The sequence below is a fragment of the Jaculus jaculus genome, chromosome X (assembly GCF_020740685.1).
Source record: "Jaculus jaculus isolate mJacJac1 chromosome X, mJacJac1.mat.Y.cur, whole genome shotgun sequence".
In the NCBI taxonomy this organism is placed as follows: domain Eukaryota; kingdom Metazoa; phylum Chordata; class Mammalia; order Rodentia; family Dipodidae; genus Jaculus; species Jaculus jaculus.
In genome coordinates this window covers 140,307,968-140,326,185 of record NC_059125.1, presented here as the reverse complement: position 1 = coordinate 140,326,185, position 18,218 = coordinate 140,307,968, and the positions used below count along the sequence as shown (strand labels likewise).

The 18,218-nt window shown below is 36.5% G+C and overlaps 1 non-coding gene across 1 annotated transcript; it reads right to left on the bottom strand.

The window, feature by feature from the left end:
• Window positions 1-14,006: 14,006 nt before the first annotated feature.
• On the bottom strand, window positions 14,007-14,197 carry LOC123457025. The gene has a single exon (XR_006634868.1). It is a non-coding gene; the product is annotated as a U2 spliceosomal RNA (small nuclear RNA).
• Between the last annotated feature and the right edge of the window lie 4,021 nt (window positions 14,198-18,218).

The following is an 18,218-nucleotide window of genomic DNA, read 5'->3' as shown; positions in this document are numbered from 1 at the left end:
AGTATTGTGTGTAGTACTACCAGTGGAGGGAATGTTGGGACAACTTAAAATGCTTCTTTGAATGATTTTAGTTATAAAATCATTTAATAGATGATTTAAAACCAAATAAACACAACTTTGGATCATATGTATGGGATAACAACACATCAATATTGAATGATCTTCATGGGTTGATAGGGACAGACTGATCTATGGTCATATGAAATGATCTGGAGTACTAATATATTTACATATTTCTCTCCTTCCACTAGATATGAGTCTGATTGTTAAAAGAGAATGTATCAATTTATTTCTGTGTTGGAAGCACTTACTTCCATACCTGACACTTATTAGAATGAATGCATGACATAAATGCATGTATTTAGGTATAGTAGAGCAGGAGTCAATTCTTTCTGAAACAACTACTGCAGCAATTATAAGTGTCAATTATTCACTGGACATTTATTACATACATACTCTAGGTAATGTTATGAACACAATAGACACTGGGAATTTAGGCAAATTATATGAGATAGTAAACAGAGAAGAAGCAAAATAGATCATGTTGGTAAATGTATTGGAAGAAAATAGACCTAGGAAGTAAGGCAGATGTAGTTAGGGTATGATAATATATCAATAAACAGGGAGGACAAAAAAGGTCTAGAAATTTAGTATGTATATATTAGTTTACCTAGGCTATTGTAAGTATCATGAACTGGGTAACTCAAACATTAGAAATTGACACACAGGCCAAAGGCTAATATTCTGAAATCAAGTTATTATCAGCCTTGTCTAATCTTGAGGCTGAGAGAAAAAGAGTTAATCCAGTTCTACTTAGAGTTTACTCATCCTTAAGTCTGCCTCACTTCACATCTTCTTTCTTGTAAGTACATCAGTATGTCAAATGTCAATATGTCAAAATTGACCCTTTTATCAGATTAGAGGACACTTTAATGACTTCACTATGACTTCATTACCTGCATAAAAGAATCTATACCCAAATAAGATAACATTTGGTGTTCTGAAGCTTTGAGGGAATTCAACAGATGAATTTGGGTAGGTGGATAAAAAATAAAAATAAAAAACTTAACCCCTACTAGTGTATCATATAAGTCAACCCTCACAATTATAGAGGAAAATGTCATAAATAGAATAAATATTTATGAGGTAAAATAGAAACATTATAGTATACTGAATGTTAATGTTGGGTGGGAAGTATTGCCAAATATGATCCTCTTTTCTGGATTTAGTGGATGCATATAGATATGCCATTGACATGTCTGAGAAACAGTGGAAGAGAATCAGATTAGAATATGATGGAATTCAAGTTCAGCCAAGGATATTCTCCTGAATTTTGAAGGAAGGATATTTAGTAGCCTTTGACCCATGGGTCAATTTCTAAGAAGAAATACCACTCCTGAAGACATAAATCTTGGGATCACCAGCAAAATGTTGAGTAATCAGAACAGAATAAAAGCCAGATTCTATCCATGTTTAAGAGAATGATTTGTGAAGACAGAAGAAGACAAAGATTGTTAACAAATTGAGGAGTCGGGGTTATGTACAAATAATTTTCACTGGGGTGTCAAATCCAGTAATTTCGGTGAATGTATTTTCTTCTATTGTACTGTGTCAAGATGATTTTAATTTTGCTTTTCCAAATGTGACTATATTCAAGAAGGACCCTGAGAGGGACACAATATGCCATTTCCATTAAGCTTCTGTGCAAAATTAACATAGGTGGGTACCAGCCCAAATCATTTCGATTAAGCACATTTCAGCGTATACATAGAACTATTAGAAGTGCAGAAGTGTTAAAAGTTTTGGCTATAAAAATATTGACCATACTGGCTAGAGAATGATTTATTTTTCTCCTGGTTAAAATCGCTATTGTTTTAAAGTCAATATGATTATAAGAACCTTTAGAACAAAATTAAAATGGGGGTTAAATGGTCAATTGGCAAAGTCTCCTATGCACATTTTAGTAAACCCAAGTATATAGAAACAAAATAAATTGAATTCCTGTGTAAAGTTTACTTATCCTTTATAGAAGGTGATGCTAAATATTAGAACTGAGTGAACTTGCCTCTCTTGATGAGCCTCAGAGATTTGAGCCAAATTTCATAATCAAGGCTGAATGTCTTGTCACTTCTATCATCAGAATACATTTTATCAAAATGAGGAGGGCCCCTTTGGAAAAGGGGCAAGGATGAGGGAAAGGAGGGTACAAACATGTGCTGTTTACATATTAAGTGTGTCTATAATTATTAAAGATAAATCTAAAAAATTAAAGAAATAAATATGCTCTACATTGACACAGTCTTAAGATTGTGAACGTTTTCCCACATTTGCCATTCAACCACTAATTTGGTATGCAACTCTTTCTCACCATTCTGATTTTATAACATGTTGTGAATCGGAGACTATGAAATTTTTCAACTATCATTTCAATAATGTTATGTATTATGGGAAAAATGTCAACAATATAATATAAAATTTATAAAACTACACTATAAAAATTCATTCAAGGGGCCTCAAAATTGTATGTGAGCTACCACCAAATAAACTGTAGTTCACTTAAGGCATGTAACCTTATACTTAGGTACTATTACATGATTTGAATGTTTATGTAAGGACTTTTTGACATCATTTTAATGTCATCAACTTTATCATAGTCCATATAGAAGAGCACAGACATAATGTACAATTATTACTCTTTTGATGCCTTCTGCCAAATGAATATTAAATGATACCATTTTATTTAACCTCAAAAAGGTTTCATAGTAATTTGAATACAGAACTTGGTAGGAAAATTCTGTTGTAGTTAAACACATCTTAATTCAGAAACAGAATATCCAGGGCTTTTTATTTTTCATAACATTCAGCACTATATCCATATGATGAACCACAATTTGATTTTGGAATTTTTCATCTATTACATTCAATTAATGGCAAGTTTAATATCACTGTCTTGTATTGTATCATCATATTTTAGTTGTGTTTTGTGTTTAATTTCTTTATTTTTCATGATATAGTAATATAAAAATACAAACATCAATATATACCCACTACTATGTTGGCATATATGGAAAGTACATGTATTAATATAAACATGATTTTGATCAACATAAATCGATATTTTTCTTTATTTGTTTCTACTATTGAAATAAGATGCTCAAGTCTGGCTAATATGATAAAAATTTATTTCTCACAATCTTGGAACTTGGATAATCCAAGATCATGGCATAACCCAATATAATACCTGTTAAGTTCCATTCTCGGCTCCTAATATGAATCCTTTTGCTATCTTCACATGGTGGAAAAGGACAAAAAGGATTTAAGGATTTTTACTAATCTATTGGACAAGTACTATATTTGTTATTCTCTTATTGCTGTGAAAAATACCTGGCCAAAAGCAGTTTAGAGATGGGAGGAATTTACTTTTCATTACAGTTACAAATGGTTCAGTGCATCAGGAAAGGAAATTGTAGCAGGAGAAGGATGCTACTGTCACATCAAAACATTAGCAGGGAAGAAGCAGAGACAGAACAAGCAGAGCAAAATATTTAACATCTCAAGGCTGACTCCAGTGACACACTTCCTCTAGCAAGTCTCCACTTTCTAATTATTTCAGAACCACTTTGATACAGACCAAATATTCAAACACATGAGTCTATTAAAGGCATTACATTCAAACAACTACATTTACACCTTGGCCCCTAGACTCCTGGACATCTCATGATACAAAATACAATCTGTCCAGTTTTAAAAGTCCCCATTGTTTTTGTTCCAACACTGTTTAAAAGTCTAAAACTTTCAATTTAAAAATTACATAGTCCCTTCCCACCTCCCTCCTTTATTACTCTGTTCTACCTCCTCTACTTAAACCCTCTTATTATCAAATATTTACTTTTCTTTTTCTTTCTTTCTTTCCTTTTTTTTTTTTTTTTTTTTTTGCAAGGTAGTGTCTCACTCTATCTCAGGCTGACCTGGAATTCAGTACATAGTCTCAGGGTGACCCAGACTTATGGTAATTCTGCCTCCCGAGTGCTAGGATTAAAGGCATGCACCACCACACCCATTCTCTTCTATTTTCATTGCAAAGTTTATTGTTGAAATATATTGTTGCATATTGATTATATTTACATTGTATAATACTCTTATGTTGACTCTCTCCCACTCCCGTTTTGTGAAATTGTGAGATTTCTAGAAGTGAATGATGACGAGAACACATTGTACCAAAACTTATGGGACACAAACGAAGGTGGCCCTCAGGGGAAATTCATAGCACTAAATGCCTTCAAACAAAGACATAGGGATCCCAAATCAATAATCTAATTACCCACCTAAAGGCACTGGAAGAGCAAGAAGAATCCAACCCAAAAAGCTCCAGATGGAAAGAAATATTTAAGATCAGAGCAGAAATTAATGAATTGGAAACTAAGAAAAAAATTAAGAAAATTGACAAAACAAAGTGCTGGTTCATTGAAAAAAATAAGTAAAATTGGTAAACCCCTGGCCAATTTGATCAGGCAAAACAAAGAGATGCTTCAAATTAACAAAATTCAAAATAAAAAAAGAGAGATCACTACAGACATAAGTGAAATTGGGAGAATCATCAGGACTTACTTCAAAAACCTCTACTCCACAAAACTGAATAATATAGAAGTAATGGATAAATTCCTGGACACATACCATCTATAAAAGCTAAACTCAGAGGAGATTAATCTCATAAGCAAATTTGTCACACTAATCAAGAGTGAAAAGGTAATAAAAAACCTCCCCCAAAAGAAGAGTCCAGGACCAGATGGGTTCTCAGTTGAATTCTATCAAACCTTCATAGAAGAACTCAAACCAATCTTTCTCAAAGTGTGCCACAGGGAAAGCTACCCAACTCCATTTAGGAAGCTAGTATCACCCTAGTTCTAAATCCAGGCAGAGATGCCACAAGAAAAGAAAGCTACTGGCCTATTTCCCTGATGAACTTACATGCAAAGATTCTGAACCAAATCCTCACAAACTGAATACAACAACACATTAAAAGCATTATCCTACTTGATCAAGTGGGATTCATCCCCAGAATGCAGGGGAGATTCAACATATGGAAATCTGTCAATGTAATCCACCACACAAACAAGGTTAAACAGAAAAACCACATGATCATTTTTGTAGATGCAGAAAAGGCCTTTGGTCAAATATAACATCACTTCATGATCAAAACATTGGAGAGAATTGGCATGATGGGTTCATATCTTAACATAATAAAGGCTATATAAAAAGCTCCTCAAGCCCAAATAATATTTAATGGAGAGAGACTGGAGGAATTCCCATTGAGATCAGAAACAAGACAAGGGTTTCCACTCTCACCTCTACTGTTCAATATAGTACTGGAAGTCCAAGCTCAAGCAAGAAGACAGGAGAAACAAATAAAAGGGATACAATTTGGAAAGGAAGAAGTTAAGTTAGCTCTATACATTGATGACATGATTGTATATGTAAGAGACCAGAGAGACTCCATCCCAAAACTCTTGAAGGTGATTAGCTCCTATAGCAAAGTAGTAGGATACAAAATCAATGCACAAAAATTAGTAGCCTTTCTATATGCAAAAGAAAAAGATACAGAGAAAGAAATAAGGGACACGGTCCCATTTTCAATAGGAACAAAAAAAATTAAATAGCTTGGAATAACATTAACAAAGGAAGTGAAAGATCTCTACATTGAAAACATAAAATCATTCAAAAAAGAAATTGAGGAGGACTTGAGAAAATGGAAAGACCTCCCATGCTCCTGAATAGGCAGAATTAACATTGTGAAGATGACAATCCTACCAAAGGCAATGTACAAATTTAATGCAATTATAATTAAAATCCCAACATTGTTCTTCACAGAGACAGAAAAAATGATCTCAAATTCATATGGAAAGGCAGAAGGCCTCAGATATATAAGCATATCTTCAGCAAAAGAAATACCTCTGGAGGCATCACTATACCTGATCTAAAGCTATATTACAAAGCCATAGTAAAAACAACAGCATGGTACTGGCATAAAAACAGGGGTATAGACCAATGGAATAGACTTGAGGACCCGGACTTTGGGTCAAGCAAGTACAGATCCTTGATATTTGACAAAGGCCCTAACAATACAGGCTGGATAAAAGACAGCATCTTCAACAAAAGGTATTGGACAAACAGGATAATCATATGCAAGAAATTGAAACTTGATCCACACATCTTGCCATGCACAACACTCAATTCCAAATGGGTCAAAGCCCTCAATATAAGACCAGAAACTCAACTACTACTGTACAAAAATATAGGAGGAACTTTCTATGATGTAGGAATGGGAAAAGACTTCCTGAACAAAACCCCAGTAGCATAGGATCTTAAACAATCTCTTAACCAATGGGATGACATGAAGCTGAAGAGTTTCTTCACAGACAAACATACAATAAACAAACCCAACAGATTACCCACAGAATGTGAGAAAATATTTGCTGAATATCCAACTGACAAAGGCCTAATCTATAGAATCTAGAAACAACTCTAAAACCTAAACAAGAGATTCAAACAACCCACTCACAAAATGGAGCAAATAGCTGGACAGGCAGTTCACAGAGGAAGAAATACAAATGGCAAACACACACTTAAGAATATGTTCATCATCCCTAATCATCAGAGAAATGCAACTTAAAACAACTATGAAATTCCACCTTACCCCAGTAAGGATAGCAAACATCAAAATATCAAATGAAAAGAAAAATTGGTAAGGCTGTGTAGAAATGGGAATGTAAGATGGTATAACCACTTTGGAAAGCAATATGGAGACTCCTAAAAAAGCTGTCTATACAGTTACTAACAGACCCAGTTATTCTCTTACTGGAATGTACCCTAAAACCTTCAAACTGCAGGCCAGAGCAGCCCAATTCATAACAGCTAAGAGGTGGAATCAACCCAGATGTCTATTAGTAAAAGCATGGATAACTAAGATGTGGTATATCTACACAATGGAATTCTACAGAACTATAAGAAAAAAAATGACACAATGAAATTTGAAGAAAAATGATTGAACCTGGAACAGATCGTTCTCAGTGAACTCACCCAATCACAGAAAGATAATCGCCACATAGTATCACTCATCTACAGCACCTAACCTGAATCTACCCAAGATGCCGACATACCCAGCAAGCATCTTGAGGACTGAACAATAGTGTGGGTGGGTGGGGAGGGAGGGGAGGGAAAGGAGGGGTACAGGACCCAAATGATAATGGTACCATAAAATTCTATATCCTAAAAGGCAGACCAAATGGTTGAACCTTCACCAGGACCTTAGAGGGAACACCTGAGTCACAAGGCACTGGAGAGGGTATAATGAAGACTGACCTTAATCTGCTACAGGTTCTCTCTCTCTCTCATCTCTAAACCTTTTATATTACTTACCTTTCTCTTCCTTCTCTTCTCATTTCCTTGGTTGAGGGTCTTCTAGGATATTTAATAAGTTTATGTCACTTGTAAATTGGACTGCTTCTTTGATTTCTAACTTTGTTTTATAATTTATATATATGAAGACCAAATGGTTGAACCTTCACCAGGACCTTAGAGGGAAAATCTGAGTCACAAGGCACTGGAGAGGGTATGATGAAGACTGACCTTAAACTGCTACAACTTCTCTCTCTCTCTCTCTCTCTCTCATCTGTAAACCTTTTATATTACTTACCTTTTTCTTCCTTCTCTTAGTGGGCACTGACCTATAACTCCCAATACCAGCAGGTGGCTATCATTCACCATGAGCTTTTGATCAGAGAGACCCACAAGGTTTCCTAAAAGAATGACATATTTCTGTCAGAGTACTTGATGACCCACCAAAGGTTAGTGGTAAGACCCTACTGCTGAAGACACCATATGTGGTTTACATGCAAAATGGAATGGCATGACTGGGCACTGGAAGACAATCAGTCCCCAGACAATCAGTGCGTCTAGTGCCAGAAAGTGCTACATGGGTGACTTGGGGAAAATGACCAATATCTGTCCAAGCAACTCGTGGTCTAACCTACTTAGTAGCAAATAACCTGTGGTGATGCTCACACAAGTGCAATAGTGAGGCACAGCCATGGTGGTAAACCAACTGCTCTTGATTTGGCTTACTGATCCACTCAGTGGAATGGAACCCACAGCTGGAGCTGGGAAACAAGTCAGAACCATATCCTAAAATGATCCTGCTCTCCATTATCAGGCTACCACCAATCATGGGCTACAAGAGGGCTGGCGCCTACTAAATTCTCACTAAAAAATAAGGGTTTCCCATTTATCTGGTGCTAAATTCTCACTCTCTCTCTCTCTCTCTCTACCTGCCTGTCTCACTCTCTCTCTCTCTATCTCTGTCTCTCTGTGTGTGTCTCAAATAAATAAATAAAACATTTTTTTTTTTTGCTTTTTGTGGCCATATTTTTATCTTTGTTTTCATTTAATGCTTTTTAAAATTTTTATTAGCATTTTCCATGATTATAAAAAAATCCCATGTTAATTACCTCCCTCCCCTCCACTTTCTCCTTTGAAATTCCATTCTCCATCATATTACCTCCCCATAACAATCATTGTACTTACATATATACAATATCAACCTATTAAGTAACCTCCTCCCTTCCTTTCCCTTCCCTTTATGTCTCCTCATATTTTTTTTTTAAGTCTTTCCCTCTGCCTGCAACTTGTGGCATTATTCCAATTTTTTCTTCTATCCTTTAAAGAGTTTCAGACCTTATATTGAGGTCCTTGATCCATATGGGATTGTTTTCTGTGGGTTATAGATTCATTCTTACACATGTGACTATCCAATTTCTCCAGTATCATTTGTTGAAAATGCTATCATTTCTCCCCTACACGTTTTGAGATCTTTGTCAAAATAACATAGCTATAATTGCTAGAACTTAGACCTGGAACTTCTATTCTATTTCATTGATCTACATATCTGTCTATATGCCAGTGCAGTGCTGTTTTTTTATTACTATGGCTTTGTAGTATATTTTTAACTCATTTTTGGTGATAGTACTAGTACTACTCTTTTAGCTGAGGCTCAGTTTTACTATTTGTGGCCTTTTGTGCTTCCATGAATTTTGAGACCATTTATTCTATTTATGTGAATAGGGGTGCAAGAATTCTGACTGGAATTACATTGAATGTATATATAACTTTTAGTACAATAGTCATTTCACAATATTAAATTCTTCTGGTTCATGAGCAGGGAAGATCTTTCCATCTTCTCATGTCTTCCTCAATTTATTTCTTCTGAGTTTTAATGTTTTCACTGTAGAGGTCTCTCACTTCCTTGGTTGAGGGTCTTGTAGGATATTTAATAAGTTTATGTCGCTTTTAAATTAGACTGCTTCCTTGATTTCTAATTTGTTTTATAATTTATATATATGAAGGCTACTGATTTTTTGTGTTCATTTTATAGCCTATCACTTTGCTGAAAGAGTTTGTTAGCTCTACGAGTTTTTGATGATGTCTTTGCATTCACTTATGTGCAAATACACGCTGTCTACAAAGAAGCTGGTTTGACTTCTTCCTTTCCAATTTGTATACCTTTCATTTCTTTATCTTATTTATTACTTGAGGTAAGCCTTCAAGTATACATCATTGAGGACAATGGATACCCCTGGATTTTCCAGACATTATTGGGATTCCTTCAAACTTTTCCACATATATTATGATATGATTTTAGGTCTGTTTCCATGGAAAAATCAGACACAATTCTGATGGGCTTACCTTTGTATGTGATGAACTGTTTTTCTCTTAAATCTTTTAATATTCTTTCTTTGTTTTATGTGTTTACTGGTTTGACTATATTGTGATGTGATATATTATTTGGCCCTGTCTATTTGGTGTTTCGTGTGCTTCCTATACATGAATGGGCCTGCCTTTTGCAAGATGAATACATTTCTTTTCTATAATTTAATTGAAGATATTCTTTATGACCTTGTCCTGTAGTTCATCATCATATATGCTCATGATGTGACTGTTTGGGCTTTTTAAGGTGTCTCACATTTCCCTGATATCTTTTTCATATGTGTTTTTGAACTTTTCATTAATTTTGGCCTCCCACTGTTTCATGTGTCTTGTCCTCAAACCCTGATAGTATGTTATTCATGTGAACTTTTCTGTTGATGAGGCTTCCATGGGAGTCTTTTCAATTATATTTTATTTTTAATTTCCATTAGGGTTTTCTTCAGCATCTCTTTATTAAATTTTCATTTTTGGATATGTCATATTTTTTTTTCTACATTTTATCATGCTCTTGTTGACTTCTGCCCTGGCTAGCAGGGAGTTGAACCCAAGGGAACGTTAACCTGAATGATGAAAGGTAAACAGACACAAGAAGGATACCATGCTAGATGTTTGTCAAGGCCTCAGAGTCTTTATTTTTTACACAGTGGTTATATAGGGGAAGAAAAAAGGGGGTAATAAGCTGGCTGATGTGATTTAGGGCTTTGGAAGTGTCAGAAAATCTAGAGGGGATGTAATCAGGTGTTCATCTAATCTTGCCTCAATGGCTTAAAATCCTGACTGCACCAGGCTTCACATCCTGACCATAAACTGGCCTTTTGCAAACTATAAGATTCTGTAAGCAGTCTGCTGGCCAACGTTCCAGAAATACCTAACAGAAAGCTAGATGGACCAGCTTTATGAGTAATGAGACAGCTTATGAGCAGGCCCAGGCAAAATGGAGAGGCTTTTGCTCTATGGCTCCCAACATCTCCTCCCTTCTTTTATACAAAAGAGGGGGAGGCCCACCATTCAGTAGTGGGCTGCAATGCCTTTGTTTCTTCATCAGCTACTGGCAGCATGGGGGAGTATTCAGCCAAGCGTACGATCCCTTGGTAGTTGTATATTAGGTGAGGAAGTAGAAACTTAACTTGCTATATGGTGGTTTCTGTTAACATGGCCTAGGTTTGATTCATAGCTCCCAATATCTCCTCTCTTCTTTTATACAAAAAGAGGGGGAGTACCGCTTTGCAGCAGTGTGCATTAACTAACTGGGGGAGTAGGGATCCAACTCCTCCCATGGGATGTCTTTTCCCACAATCTTTGGCCCTTGGTACCTTTTGGGGAGGGGAGGCAGGGCCTATGTGGCCGGAGAGCGAGGCACAGCCTTAGTGATAACAGTTATGGTACCAACCTCCATGTAAGTCAAGTTTTTCTCTCAGGGAATTCAGAAGCATTCAGAAAGAGACCTTCCCTTGTGGTGCTTTGCCTCACACCCATGTTGGTGCCCATATCACATTCACTTTTTTGTGAGTCGGTATGCATAGGTCTGAATCCTGTGCATCTCCTAAATGAGGGGTAGCTATTTGGCCAAGACAGATAGACCACAGCGATAGCAGAGGTGTAGAGGACAGTAGTATATTAAATGAGTACAGAATGTAAGATCAAGGGAGAGTGACAGCGTCATGTGGTAGGACTTCAGTGGCAATGCCTTGATCCACCAGCTCTAGTCTGTGATAATGGACATGTAAAGGCTGTATCTTAATGGCTTCAATCTGTTGACGTAATAACAGGTCCAATTGTGAGTAAGAGGATTAAGATAAGTAGAGGTCCTTCCAGCTTTTTCCTGTTAGGGAAAAAAGGAGATTCTCTCAGGGAAGTATTTCTTCCCTGGATATGTGAGATGTCATTGGAGGATCAGCAGCTTGTTTTACAAGTCTCTCTGGCAGCCATCTCACAGCATTTTCTTTGGTGTCAGACAGCATACTGATCTTTGGCCCCAAATGAGTATTGGGTTTGGGCCATTTTGTTTTATAGTTAAAGGATCTTCCCACATGGCTTTGGCAAGGGTATTTTTTGTATTTGTGTGCCAAAGGCGATCAGCAGCTGACTTTCTCTGAGTATCAAGGGTTAAAAAGTTTAGTAAAAACAAGGCATGATGAAGTATATTTCTTGGAGAGCCTTTTATGGGATATAAATCCCCCATTTTTAACTTTTGGAGGGTAAATGGACCCAGAAGAGGGTCCCCTCCTGCCAGAACACCACGGTGGGTGTAAAGTCAGTGGCACAAATGACCAGGAGAAGAGGCTTTTTATAAGAGATAAAAGTGACCCTTTGGCTCAGAATTGCAGCCTCCACTATCTTCAGGGCTTCTAAAATTCACCACAGATTAAACAAATGCAAAATGCTGCTGATCCTCAGGGTGTAAGGGAATTGTAAAAAAGCAATCTTTTAGGTCAATAATTATTTTACAGTATCCTGCAGGAATTGCTACTGGAGTGGGGAAGCCTCATTGTAGGGCTCCCATAGGTACCATGGCCTTATTAATTTCTCTAAGGTCCTGGAGCAATCCCCATTTTCCAGACTTTTCCTTTATAACAAAGCTAGTAGTATTCCAAGGAGAGGTGGTAGGTTCAATATGGCCTACAGAAAGTTGTTCCTGTACTCACATTGTGGCTGTAGTTAAATTTTTAGAAGTTAAGGGCCATTTATATATTTAAGGTATTTTTTTAATCTTTGGTTATACATTTCTCTATTAGTGTTTAAGACCATGTAGATAGCCAAAAGTTAATTAAGGATTTATTTTGGAGGCCATTAATGGCTCTCCAAAGAGACTTTAGGGACACAGGAGTAGCCCCATAGTTTACTGATGTCTTGTCTGTTAGGATGAGTCAGGGCCATGCTGGCCAAGTAATTTTTTCTTCTTTGGGAAGTCAGGAGGTCTGATTGTTCCTCAGTAGTGACTCTCCTGTTTTAGACTGTACACCAGTTTTGTTTGGGTATCCATATCCTCCCTGCTGAGGAAGACAGGAGATTTACCAGGGGGCCAGTGTAGAAGTATCCCATCATCTCCAGTGGGCTCATGACATGGGAGCACAGGGCAAAATATGGACACTTTTTACTCCAGTGATTCCAATTGGCTTTGGCTTTTACATAGGTGATTAACACACTCAAAAAGGAAGTTACACTAGCCTGGATGTATGTACATATAGAGCATATTTGATTACTGAAATAGACTTAGTTAAAGAATGGCACAAGGGCTTCTAAAATCATTTTGTTCTATCTTTAAAAGTTTTTTTGTACTGTGGCAGCATAAGTCATATATCTGAGGCATAGGAAGTAGGCACATCTCACATTTTAAATATCTAACATTTATAAATATAGGCAGAACCTGTTACTGGTCTTGAAAACAGTACCACGTGATTTATAAACTTAACTAATTTAACCTAGAAATTACCAGAAAAGAACAAGTAAGACAGTATAAGGTCTTAGCACCTGTGTGAAAACATCTTTGATTAGTTCAGATACCTGTGTGGGTATAAATTACCCAGAGAACATTGGAAACAGATCCATGGAGCTTGAATTTTATAGATAGATGGATGGATGGATAGATAGATAGATAGATAGATAGATAGATAGATAGATAGATTTTTTTTCCCAGATGAGGACCATTGTTTGAGCATGAGGCTGTACCCTAAAGTGGGGAATATGTCTTAAGAATTAATTTTGTTATAAGCACTGGACAGTTACTTTACATATAATGGAGGAGAATCTGGTCTTTTCTGAGCCAAAATAGTTAACTAAATATTAATATAACCCTTGATAAAAAATTTTTTGAAAGAAAAAAAACATTATTTGACAACCAATGATTTTGGCTTAAACTTGATAGCTATTGATTTTATGTATGACAGAAATTTTTATAAATATAAAACAATTTTATGTTTTATCCATGACTTAAATTTGATAAAACTTAAGGAAGCTATCCCACTATATTTTTTAGCCTGAAAATTAGTATTATTTTTTTTTTTGTTTCTTAAAGTTTGTAAACAGTTTAAAAACTTTTAACTTTATGCATGGTGTTTAGGCTTAGCCTGAAAACAAATATATTTTAACATCCACACACCTTTACTTATATACTTTAACATTCTGATCTAAGTACCACTCAAAAGGCATTTTTAACAAGTAATCATTGAAAAATTCCTTCCTAGTTCCTTCAATCAATTCATCTCACACCATCATTAATTATCTTTATTTTTTTTTTAATTCCCCCAAGGGGGTGCACCATTCCTAAAGGTACTGCAATACCAGGTCGATGCATGGAGTGGACAGAGAAAGCCCCTATTCCAACCTCGAGCTCCAAAAATCCATTTAATATATTGTCCTCAGATAGAGGGTGTATCAGATATTAAAGTGATAAGAAAGGATCCTACACTTGATCTTAGCCAAAAGGCTGAGAAGCGATTAATTATCTTTCTTATAAGGCTATTAAAAAATTACACCAAATTGATCAATCCTATTACTAACAAGAAAGTAGTCTTAGCACATTTTTATGTCATTAATACCAATAATACACTTGGAAATGATTTTATTAGAAGTAACTAAGGCAAATTGTGTTGTTATCTTGAGGAAGGCTGGCTTAGAAGTCAGATCAGTTGCCTCCTCCTTTTAAGTAACAGACATTACAAACTTTTTTAAAATATCTGACAAATTATAAGTTACCTCTTTAGAGGAAGTTTTGTTGTTTTTAATAATCCTCTATGTAAGGTGAACTTGACCTAGAACAAATATCTGGCAAATTTACTCCTGCAAAAAAGATTTAACTTTTCCTTTTTAATTTTTATGCTTAGGTCTTTGATTTCCTTGAAACCGTTCTCTAGAAGAGAAAGGGGTGTCACCTGCATCCGTCTCATCTCTTTAGTTACAAACAGTCATAAACAAGCAAGCACAATGAGCACACATAAACACACACACACACACACACATACAAAAAGAACAAATCTCCTGATAAGATCAATATATTTGCTTAAAGAACTTGAAGCAATCTCAATTCCTTGTGCTTTTAAAATATCTTTTAGTATACAATTAGCTCCTTTTTTACTCTTTGCTAATTCTTTTTTTTTTTAAAAAAAAACCTGTGTTCCTTGTGTCTTGAGAGAAGTTTTAAGCCCTTCAACAATTTATGCTTACTTAGGGTATATCCCATGATAGAAAAGGAAAGAGGAGAAATGGTAAGACCAGAGGGCAACATTCCCGGTTAGAGAGCCAGCACGGGGGATTCCCCAATGGGCTCGACTTAAGCCTGTCTGCAATTTTAAGAACTGGCAGCCACTCTAAGAACATTTACTGGCTGTTGCGTAGCCAGGTTCGTTGGTAGGAAGAGAGGCTAGATAGGAGGTCTTTGCCAACGCCCGAACGTGCTGTCAGGATTTGCACAGGGGGCTAGGGGCCTTCAGCCAATGCCAGAGGGTATCCCTGGCCAAGATGCTTCAGTTGCCTGTTGGTATGTTGCAATTTCATGCAATGGTGCCAACCAAAAGTAAAAGGAGGAAAAGAAGTACAAAAAGAAATCCCACAGTTCTTATGTCTTGCAAATCTGACTAAATAGTCTTTACTTAAATAGTTTGCCTAAAATTTGTCACTTACCTTAACGGATCAGTATCACAGGCAGACTTTCTGTGTTGATCACGGTGCAGGTCTATATTACAGGCACAGATTGCCTGCAGTGACTTCTATGTGGACCTTCACTCACCCACTGGTGGGGTTGCGGTCCAATGGCTAGGACAGCCATCTACTGGAGTGATGTCCAGGTCACACTTCATACTTTGAGCCCCATGTTGGGTGCCACTTGCCCCGGCCAGCAGGGAGTTGAACAAGGACCCTAGGGGAAGTTAACCTGAATAATAAAAGGCAAACAGACACAAGAAGGAGTCCATGCTAGATGTTTGTCAAGGCCTCAGAGTCTTTATTTTTTTGCACAGTGGTTATATAGGGGAAGAAAAAGGGGGTAATAATCTGGCTGACATGATTTAGGGCTTTGGAATTGTCAGGAAACCTAGAGGAGATGTAAGCAGGTGTTCATCTAATCTTGCCTCAATGGTTTAACATCCTGACTGCACCAGGCTTCACATCCTGACCATAAACTAGCCTTTTGCAAAAGATAAGATTCCGTAAGCAGTCTGCTGACTGATGTTCCAGAAGTACCTAACAGAAAGCTGGATGGACCAGATTTCTGAGCAATGAGTCAGCTTATGAGCAGGCCCAGGCAAAATGGAGAGGCTTTGGCTCTATGGCTCCTAACAGACTTCATTTACTGTTCACAAAGTTTTTGTTGTTGTTGATTTTTATCCATTCCATTCAGCCCTCCATTGTGTTCTTTTTCTTCCTTTTGTTTTATTTTCTCTTCCATGTTACCCAACCATTTCTTAGTGGGCTCATTAAGTTTGATGAATATGTTTAATGTAATTAAATTTTGCAGTTCTATGTCTGGAGTTTACTCTAAGTAGATTTTAGTGGAATCTTCCACTAGGAAACTAGGTATACTTGGTGTGTGTATCATGACTTGTTATCTTGTGTTATTTATATGTCATTGAGGTTTTCCCATTTTAAAAATAATGCTTGTGAGCAGGCTCTTCTTTTTGTGCATAAACTTATTTGGGCATCTAGGCTAATCTCTGGTGGCCTACTCAGTGCCTGGGCCTAGGGACTACAATCAGCTTGAGAGTCCCTACTCCAGTGCACAGATGGGCAGACCAAGTACTGGGCAGGCCAGGGAGTGATAGTCACTGCCAAGTGAGCCTGATCCTAAAGCCCAGAGAATGAGGCCTAGAGTTATACTGGGGAGGGTTGAGAACAATCACCTGAACCCTGAGCAACCTACATAGTGCCCAGGTCTGGGTAGTATGATCAGCTTGGGAGAGCCAACTCATGCAGCACAGGCGGGCACACCATGAAGTGAGGTCATTACCAAGTTCCCTTTCCTATTTTAAGATTTTCCTCTTGTATTGAAAATTTTAATATATAAGCATAATATAATTTGATCATGTTTCCATCCCATTACCTTCTTTTGTTTCCTTCTCCACTGCCATTCTATGAGGATTCTCAGCTTTCAAGGAAGTCCTTCCTTATAATATATAAATAGCAGAGTTTCAACAGGTAGATATGATAATGAAGTGTGATGAAGGAGAAAATCAATTCAGGAAAAGACAGAGATAATTATTTATAAATCTTGTATAATGTCATGAATAGGGAATGTTACAATCTGACAAATGTCTGAGAGACATTAAGAGAAAGCAGTGACATATAGAATCAATTGGGTCCCTGTTGTGAAGGGCCTTGGATATGAGGGAGAAGATATGCATTTGTTTCAGTATGCAATGCATTACCCTTTGCAGGGATTTGGACAATATTTTCAAGTAGAATTTAAAGTTTCTGAAAAGCACAGCCATTGCTTTCTCAATATCTACTCATAATAGGCCCATATTTTCTCAAAAAGGCTATGTTAAAAGAATATTTAGATAATTGCATGTCACCCTCTAAATTCTTTAAATTATTGCTGGTGCTTCAGTTATTCTTTAAAGCGTAAATGTTTTATTGGATGATCTCAAGGACTCCAATTTTAATTGTTTATAACATAAGAATCCACTTCTTAAAAGAGGCTCCATTGTCAGATAATGGTTCAAAAGCACTAATATAAATTAATTAGTGCCTCTTTTTTTGAGATAAGAATACAGTTAAAAGACTTAAGCCATCAGTAAAGGTAAAGTAAATCAGGGTTAGAATATAATTGTCTTTCATTTTCCTTTTATCAGTTTTGTGTTATTTTTCATAACTTCAGACTAAAGAATACCATAATGAATCTTTTGTATATAACTTAAACTTGCTTTAAATATAAAGAAAGGCATTGCATGTTGTTAGTGAGAAACCAAATTAACATTTTTTTTTCTTTAAGAAAACTATAAATCAAATGTCAGAGCTATATGGATATGTTAGTTTGGATATAAAATATTTCCCAGAGTCTCTTGTGTTTGTGATGAATCCCCATCTGGTCGAGCCTTTGAGAGGTGGACCCTGGTTTGATGAGGCTTGTCAATGTGGGGACCTTGGGATTTTATAGGGTTAGCTCATTTACTGCTGTTAGCTAAACTTATTCTTTCTGCTTTCTCCTTGATGGCATATGCCATGCGAACCAGTTTCCTGCTCATGCCATGTGTTCCTCACTCTGATGAAACATCCCCTCAAAACTTCAAGTTGAAATAAGGCTTATTCTAGTCAGGTGTTTTATCTAAGCTATGAAAAGATATCTGCAACAATGTATACACCTATACATGACTATTTTCTATGAGTAGCCATTCACATCCTTCTGCTTTGTCATGTCCTCATTAGAATTGCAATAGAATATTTAGAGAAAGAAAACAAGTAAGTAGCAACATATTTTGAATAATTCATAATGAGTAGTTACTAAATAGGTGTATACCTGTAATAAA